At 33.2% G+C, this 9,819-nt stretch overlaps 1 pseudogene; it reads left to right on the forward strand.

Moving 5' to 3' along the window:
• LOC112413726 (protein lin-37 homolog pseudogene) overlaps nucleotides 1-8,292 on the forward strand; it is a 28,735-nt pseudogene extending 20,443 nt beyond the window's left edge.
• The last annotated feature ends 1,527 nt before the right edge of the window (nucleotides 8,293-9,819 follow it).

Below are 9,819 nucleotides of genomic sequence, written 5' to 3' on the forward strand. Positions count from 1 at the left end.
AGTGGGTAAAATAGAATGGGAAGTGACTACTAATGTTTACAGAGTTTTTTGGGGAGCTGATAAAATTCCCCAGAATTAGATTGTGGTGATATATTCACAACTCTGCCAACGTACTAATAAAAGATTGAATAATACATTTTAAATAGGTGAATTTTATGGTTATGATTTGTATCATAATAACACTTAAAAACATGTTCTTTTAATGAATTACAATGATCTATGAAAAAAATTTACATAATCCCTTTAAAGTCTCTTAGTAACCTAAAATTTAACTTTTAGACCACAAATTATCTAAAATGAAAAGGGAACCATGTATATAATATTTCTAGAAATAAATGCAAACAAAAATAAGAAAACTGAGGCAACATTAGAGAAAGAAAATCTTTAATGGTTTAGTATGTAATGTTAATTCTATGAGAAGCTTTATTTAAATACTACAGAAACGTTAGAGGATTACATATAATTCTTCAAATTGTTTCTGAAACATCGTGTGATATATTTTTATTTGAATTACTAAGTAATCTGCTTATTTGCTGAATAACTTAAAAGCAGTTCTTTTAGTTATAAATGTAGAATTCATAATATTTTAAATTTTTGTATGTGCTTCCCATGATATGTGGTTTTTATTTAATCTTTTGGTTAAACAGATTGGTATAACCTATTAATTATACTTACAAAATATAAAGTGTTTGACAGCAAGGGCAATACTTTTTTACATATTAAATCAAGTAAAGAAACTTGATTTTTTTCTAAAATACGTGACACGCCCAGGAAGGGGAAAATTAAAGGTACTGGACTCTATCAAAGATACAGATTTCAGCAATGTAGCTATAATATACTCTGATCCAGTTTAATACAGCAAAGAGATTCCTCTGAAACCAAGCTGAAACCTGTCTCCTATAATGTTTATCCTATCATCCTATTCTAAATACCTTTTGAAGCCACTTCATGGTACCCATTCAAACATCTTATTTGTTCTGAATAGAAATGTGAATAGTGCTTTTCAGGCACAGAAAGATTTATTGCATTTTCTCGATCCTAGACTGTGGAGAGACTATGAAGAAAATTATCTGTTCATGTGTTTGTCTGTGGTGAGGTTATAAAAGATACTGCCATTTCTTCTCTACTTCTGTATTTATAAATATTTAGTGAGTAATAGATATTACCTTTAAGCCAAAACAACAAAAAATTAGGAGTTACTTAAAAAATTTTTAAGTTAGTCATATATTTACCAAAGTACAGGGACACTAAAATTTGGTTAAAGTATTAAAGTTATCAATTTTATACAAAATTTTAAATCTTGAGTATAAAAACATATGGTTTCTTAAAATTAGCTAAATATGAGTTAAGAAAAATAAACCTAAGGAAATGCTAACAAATATTTTATCAAGTGTTGAGTTGATTTAAACATGTAATTTTTAAATATAAAGTAAAGGCAGCTAGACCCTAAGCTGCCCTCCCCCGCAAAATGAGAGACAGAGAAATCAGAAGAAAACCAAAGATCTCCTGAAGCCTTGATTATAAATCTTACGGACCTAATGACACTTCTGTGTAGTCCTGATGTCAATATTTTACATAATATGAAATAATTTAAAACATTTTTCATTTTAATGAAATGTTTCTTACAATTTTATTATTAGCACTTTGCCTAGGAAAATTGAAAAGTAAAATAATAACAATTTAATTAAAACTATATTTTATTTGATTTTTAAACGTTAATAGAATTTTGCAAGATACTGGCCATAAAAAAAAAATTTACTGTTTGAATGTATACAAAGCAAGAAAATGCAGCCAAGCAAATATTAAGTAAACTCCAAATTTTCAGGATCAAAAATCTAAAAGAGGTAAACACTACTTCTGATTTATGAGCCTAGAGAACATGCAAGAAAACATCAGTGGTATAGTTTTGAGGTTTAAGATTTGGAAAGCAAAATCATTAAAGAGAAGAAAGGTTGTATATAAAATGAGTGACAGTGGTAAGGTGTAGTAGAGTGTTGCTGTGCCAGCTTGAATTTTGGTTTTTTAGTTGATGCTTTGCAATCTTTGCATCCCTGTGACTTACCATGTAAAACACACAACTGAAAATGTAGATCAGCAAGAGTGAAGTCCTGGTTCAGTACCATCTTGAGGGAGAAGTTCACTTTCTTATAAGCATTCTTTGGATGAGATATTTAAGAAGAGTCAGGTGGGTGTTAAGGCAAATTATTTTTCCTACATTTTTGTGTATTTTAATCATTAAATAACCTTTACATTTTATAAGTGTATGGTTTATTTCATATGGTAGTTTGAAGTTGAGCATTTAAACATGATTTTACATTATTTTTTTAAATTTTAGTTGAGATGGTTCTTTTAAGGATGAGAACTGAAATCCAAATAGATCAAATAAGTTAGGTTTTCTCTGGAAGACTGAGGCAGATTTCACAAGCACCCACAAAGTGTTATGAAAATACGATTGTCATCTAAGGGACAATTCCATACCATTCATTGAAGATATAGAATAAATATTAAATGCTGCTTATTCCTTCTAGACATAGAATTGCTTTATTATTTTACTATTTTTTTAAACATCCAGTGAAATGTGCAAGGTGGAGATGATGCCTGGAAATTCATATTGGCCAATATCTTCTAACAATCTGTTCTGGGAAATTGGTGGTATTTTGCATCCTATTTCAGCCTTATTTCAGGCTTGAAATGTGGCACAATAGTCAGTATAAGCAATTGGTACATCATGACCATCTGGCTTTTTTTGGCAAAGTACAGTTGTAATTTCATAATGCTGTGGGAAACAGTGACATATGCTTAGTGTAGCATTCTATCCAAAATGGATAAACCAATTCACTGTAATCCTGATAATGCGAGTGTTGTGGAACACTTTTTTACCGTGTGTGTGTGTGTGTGTGTGTGTGTGTGTGTGTGTGTTGGCAATCTTTTTTAAAAACAGCATGTTTCTATTTTTCTATGAAGGAAAAAATGTTCTTTGAAACATCAACACACACACACACACACAAATCATAGCAAAGCAAAATTATACAAAGTTTCAAAGGGAATAGGAAGAAAATAAAGATTCTCTTTTTACCACTCTCAGTTTCGCAGTCCAACTACTCAGAGGTAAGCGCAACATATTTTATGTATCCTTCCATACATATGCACAGATTATACATAGATGCAAATAAAATTGCAAATATATTTTAGACGTATTCAAAAGTGAGAATGTGTTTTAGATAAGCAAGATGATGCTCAATATATATCTTCAACTTCGCTTTATTATTCTATGGTTTTCCATTGTAAGGCTATCTTGAAACTACAGAATTTGTCTAATTCAACCTATATTTCTAGTTATTAATATTGTTTCTAGGATTTTGGTTTAGGGGCAATTGTAAATACTATTTCAGCATATCTGTAAGTGTATATCAGTGTCCTTCGTGGAGTAGATTACTTTAGATTACTTTCAAAAGCACAAGTGAAAATTCTATCTCCAATATAGTACTGGTTACTTTTTGAACAAAATAAACAAACAATATGCCCACAAAACTGGATGATTTTTACTTTAGTGTATGTATTATACTCAGGCATAGAAACAGCAAATAATGAACATCTACTCTACTTTGGCATTGTTGTAGATACATTATATTACAAAATTAAATATAAATACATTTCATCCCTCTTTAGCACTAGCAATTTTTAATCTAAAGCCTACTCTGTCAAATATCAGTATGTAATCAAAGATTTATTTGGTTGTTATTTGTGTGATATAGATTTTATGTCTATTCTAATCTCACATTTTCTGTGTCCCCATTAAAAAAAAAAAAGTGTTTCTCATGCAAAGCATTTTTTAAAAAATTTCTTTGTATTTCAGCAGCTGTATTAAGATGTGCCTAGGTGTGATTTTCTTTTTATTAGTTTTATTGTACTTCAGGAATCTGGGGGTTAATGTCTATTATGTTTTTTAGAAAATGTTTAGCTAGTGTTTCTTCAAATATTTCCACTTAAATTATATATATTTTAGAATTTCTTATGCTTCTCACATATTTCTTCCCCCCCCCCTCCATTTTTTTCTGCACTATCCATTCTCTTTATTTATCTCTTCTCTTTATTTCTGTGTGTTCAATTCAATAATCTTACATTGGGTCTAGCCTGCTTTTAAAAGGATATATTGAAATCCTAATTTCATTTTAAATTCTAAAATTTCCATTTGATTTGTTTTTAGATATTGAATCTCTTTTAGATATTGCAATGTTGACGCAAATAATCAGTAAAGAATCTATACTAAGAAATAGAATAGAGTTTTATTCAAGCCAAACTGAGGACTAGCTCAGGAGTGCAGCCTCTACCAAGGAAGAAACTGCTCCAGACAAGCATGGTTTTCAGTACAGTTTTATACCTTATTAGAACAAAAAACATTCATCAAACATGACAGGGGTACGTTCCTTCAGGTTTCAACAGAGGTGTATAGTTACAGATTAGCATGTACACAGAAAGTCTCATGACCCTGGCATCTGGGAAGGGAAACTTATCTTTGAAGGCATGGCAACATTGTTGTCATAGGAAGGGAGGCATTTTCTATCTTCAAAGTGGACATTCTTTACTTTAATGATTAAAGCAGATGTACAATGTATGTTTGACAGGCCACAAGTCAGGCTGTTCTATTTCACATAAACTTCAGGTGAAATTATGTATAAGCCAGAATGGCTTCCCCGTACCCCAATATGCAAAAATTTCTTCCATCAAAAATTTTCTGAAAAAAAAAATTTCTGCTGAAAATCTCTATTATGTTTTCAGGACATGAGAAACTTAAATTATCCTTTCAAGAAGGTAAAACATCCAAATCTCAATAGCGTTTCATGTGTAACATCCATTAGATCATAAAGTCAGATGGGTACTTCTGACCTGCCCACTGCTGGCCCAGTGAAACCAGCTTGAACCGTGACAAAGCGGCGCTGAACATGCTGCAAACTTTTCACATATGAGAGTTTCTATCTGAAGCTGCTTCTGTTTCTCACTGGTTTAATAATCACTGTTCCTATAGGGTTATATTTTACTACTAAATCGCATATATTTGAAAGAGCCTTTGGTATAGAGACAACTGTGTTTATGCCAATATTTTTTCCTGTGGTTGCTGTCCATGTGATCATGGTGCTTTTTGTCTCAGAGGCATTTGTATTCAATGTGGACAACTGGAAAAAATGTATATTAAAAAAAAGAAAAAGAAAAATTCTCCCATAATTTTACCACCCATAGATAACTGCTATTTTGGTTTATATTCTGCTCAGTTTTGAAAACTATTTCTTACTGCTAGTTTAATATGTACTTGTAGTTTAAGGTAACATTCTACCAGGTTACCTGAGAGCTATTTGTAGCTTTTCACATGAGTGGCTATTTAATTGTGCTGTTTTCTAATAAAACATATTTTACCTTTTTTTCTTCTATTTGAATTTTATTTTAATTTTTTATATAGCAGGTTCTTATTAGTTATCTATTTTATACATATTAGATAAGTTACCTTTTATCATTTAACTAGGCATCACATTATTCAAGTATCCTGCTATTGATACTTGAATAAATGACTTAAAACAATGATCTTTACTTAAATGGTTAGGCATAAAAATGGTTAAGCAAGAAAACCAAGAAATGGTTAGGCATAAAAACCAAGTAAAAGGCATTCATTTTTATTTGTTGAGAAGAATAAATTATAAGAGTGTATTGTTATTTGGGGTCTATTTTTATTCTTATTGTGGTTACATGCCATCTACAATTTAAAATCTCCTTTAAGCAGTTAATCCAAATATAAAATGTTATAAATATTTTATATGGGAGTATTACGTTGGGTAGGTTTGTAGGCAGTCCCATCTTTGGATGTGCAAACATACTTAGAATTGTTGTTCATCTCATTTCTTTTTATATAATGCCAATGTTTTTCTTGTATTTGGGGGATCTTTTTCGCTACTTGTAAAAGATTAACATCTATAGTGTTCGATCATTTTGTAGATCTTAGATATTTGCTGAGTAGATATTAATATGTGTGTGTTTCTTCAAGTATTTAAACCATGGATGCATTCAAAAGCAATTCTAACTGCCACCTGGTAAAACATATCCTATGGTGTCTACCTTATTCAGATGTATACACTGCAAGTGTTTTAAAGTTGGAATCAAATACTGGCATTGATATTTTAAAAGATTGCATAATAAGCTTGTTTTTAAGCCTCTAGATTTTTTCCCCTAGATTTTGACTGTTGACTCACTAGTCACTGATATTTTTAACTATATTAAATAGATAGTATTTATTTATTTATGGCATTTGAAAAATAAATATATTTTTCAAGCTCTTTCTCTGGTGTCTTCTAGGGTGTATGTACTTGATGTACAGAAAGAAAAGCTACAATTAACCCGTGTAAATGTCTTAGTGATATATGAAATTTTAAACAATGATTATTAAAATAATAACCTTAATTAGGAATTGCAACTTGAAGTGTCAGTACAAGCTGCAGGTTTTACACCATTTACTGTAACCAACATAAAATTTTTACCATTAAATGAATATATTAGAAGAAAAGCTGCTATGATCTATTTATTAAAAACTTTGAGATAGAGAGATAAAAAGCACTAAAATAACTGTAGCTAGATGACTTTTTACATAGATGTACATTTGTTTTATCATAACCCTTATCAAGATTTTTCTAGCATCCTTTAATCTTTTTTTCAGTCAGTAGGTCCCCAACAAAGGCGGTTCTAACAACACAAAGTAATCTTGACTGTTTTTGAACTATATATGTATGGTATCATGGAGTATATATTATTTGTGCTTACTTTTTTGTGTGTTGTTGTGTGTAAAAAGTTATTTTTGTGTGTGTTTTTGCTTTTTTAGCAAAAAAAAAGGCATTGTGTTTTATGGGTATTTCATAATTTAGTAATACATTCTACCACTAATGGACACTGGGTTGTTTTTGTTTTTTAACTGTTATGCATGAAATGCTATGAAAATAATTTCACTTTGTGCGTGTGTGTATGTGTGGACATTGGCACTCATTTCCTTTGCGCACATACCTATGAGTATAAATGCTGGGTCATAAAATAGGTGTTTGTTTAGTTTTAACAGTATTGTCAAAGAGTGTTCAAAACTTATTGTATCAATCTTTACTTCCATCTAGAAAATTATGATTCCCTCTGACTTCACATTTTATCCAACACTTATTATTATCACCGTTTAATTATAATTCCAGTGTGTGTGTCTGTCCTTCTTATAGTTTGATATGCACTTACTTGATAAGTACTGTGCTGAAACAACTTTTTTTATTCTTAGGAGTCTTTGATATCCTCATTTATTATTATTATCTCTCAGATTATTTATACTTTGTTTTATTAATTTATGGGATTAAAAAATCCAGATAGGAGAACTTACTAAGTTCTGCAAATATTTTCTGTTTCTGGCTTGTTCCTTCTTCTGTGATTTTTGGTTGATAGAAGTTATCAATTTTAGTGATGAGCAAACTATCCATCTTTACTTTTACGGTTATTGATTTCTGTGATGTGTTTAACAAATGTTTTTGTACCCTGGTCATGTATTCTTCCTTCTTTTCTCTAAGTTTTATCACTCTATGAATATTTATAGCATCTGAGCTTAATTTTTGTGTGTAGTGAGACCCAAACTAAATTCCCGGTGAAGGTGAAAGTAGAGAAATAAGAATTGAAGATGTCCCAGACCAGGAACAAACTGGATGCCCTTCCGCAGTGTCTGTTGGAGAAGAGTTACAAGGACAGGGTGCATCTGGCTGAGGAAGCCTGGAAGACCCACTCAGATACCCACAGCATGGATTGCTCCATCATTGTGGCCACCGGCAAAAGGCCATCTGCCCACTTCTGCCACCAGCAAATGAGGAAGAAGAGGAAGATGGATGGGCTGGCAGAGGGAGACTGCAGGAAGCCAATAAGTGTGTGATCAAGCTGTTTGACTGGAGTGGTGATTTAGCTCGGTTTAGGGAGAACACACTGCTGTAGTCAATCTGTAGCGCCTGGATGTGCAGTAGCCTCTCATTGCTAATGTGTCAACGCTCGTCCAGCTCACTGCTAATCACAGTGTTTGAGGATGCAGAGGTTTCAGAGGTCACCAACAGCAAGAGTCGTTAGGTGTACAAGCTGCTTTCGCCCATAGCCCCTGGGCCACCTGGAGATGCCTGCAGATTCTGCATACCTTCCCCACTGCAGCCAGAGACACAGGATACCCCCAATGATGGGGCCAAGTCTGAGCCCTCAACTACAGCAATGTGGAGAACTGGAAACTCATTTGACAGTGGTTGACCAGCATCCTTACTCATAAATCATGAAGTTACAATAGGAGATGTCAGAGAAAGAGTGATGTTCCCTTGTCCCCCCACTCCAATAAGCATTTCCCTTCTTTGAAAAATAAGGTCAAAGTACATTTTTTCATATAGAGATTCACTTTCACTTAGGACCATTTCTTAAAAAGACCATCATTTCCCCGGTGAACTGCAATGGCCATTTTGCTGCAAGTCAGGCCAATATATATGTGCCGATCATTTTCTGGAATGCCTATTCAACCTATCTTTTGACTGTGCTTATGCCAGTATATCTTTATAGTTAGATTTTAAATGTGGTGATATATGCCCATCTATTATTTTCTTCTTTTTCAAGGTTTCCTTGTTTTTTTCTGGGCACTTCTCATTTTCACATGAAAAATAGAATTATATTACCATTCACACACTCACACACACAGAGACTGCTTATGATTGGAATCAAAATCAACTTGGAGAGAAGAGACATTTTAACCTCTTGAGTCTTCTAACTCATAAATATGGTACATCTCACCATTTATTTTGGCCTTTTTAGTTTCTCAGAGCAATGATTTTTAGTTTTCATTGTATATAACTGGGACATTTTTGTTACATTTATATTATAAACATTTGTATATATGTGACCCATTAGTAGTCAGGAGAGCATTGTGTAAAATCACTAGACAAAGGAATAGAAGAATTTAAAACATGTGTGTCAGTAACTTAGGTAAGTAAAAGTTTAAGTAAACTAAGAAAAGCGAGGAATACATCCATAAAAACTAACATTTTCTCCAGTAACTTGTCCATTTAGAGAAGTAGGAAAGTGATCAAATTTATCTCAGGAGCAGGGTGTGTGACACTCCAGAGACCATACTGGGAATCTTTGGTTTCACAATGTTTAATACAAATGCATAGACATTTCCTTTAGACTCCCTGTGGATTCTTAAAGGAGCTGTGACATGAAAAACCATGCCTGAATAAAATATTCTAACTGGCCACTTCAAGATGCAAATATTTTGTGAGTAATGAGGAGGGAACAAGTGTATTCCCTGTTACCCAGATTTGTTACTGTGCTGAATCAATAAGACTGAATCCAGTGTCATTCCCAGGTTATTTCTCATTTGAACAAATTTATGTTCTGGATAAAGTAAAAGATCACAAAATTTTCTAGTGAACATCCAAGGTGATGACTTTTTGGAGAAGGATGTATCTTTCCCAGGCTGCAGTATGTTACAACAAGGTGCTAGTCCCATTACTAACATGGTGTGGAAGGACGGAGAGCAGAGAAGCTTTTTAGGCATAGCTGATAAAAGCTCTGGGAACATTAGGGGAAAAAAAACCAGTACCTTAAAAAACAAACCTGTGGGGCTTCCCTGGTGGCACAGTGGTTGAGAGTCTGCCTACCAATGTAGGGGACGTGGGTTCGTGCCCCGGTCCGGGAGGATCCCACATGCCGCGGAGCAGCTGGGCCCATGAGCCATGGCCGCTGAGCCTGCGCGTCCGGAGCCTGTGCTCCACAACAGGAGAGGCCACA

Source organism: Neophocaena asiaeorientalis, unplaced genomic scaffold, assembly GCF_003031525.2.
Source record: "Neophocaena asiaeorientalis asiaeorientalis breed wild unplaced genomic scaffold, Neophocaena_asiaeorientalis_V1.1 scaffold175, whole genome shotgun sequence".
Classification (NCBI taxonomy): domain Eukaryota; kingdom Metazoa; phylum Chordata; class Mammalia; order Artiodactyla; family Phocoenidae; genus Neophocaena; species Neophocaena asiaeorientalis.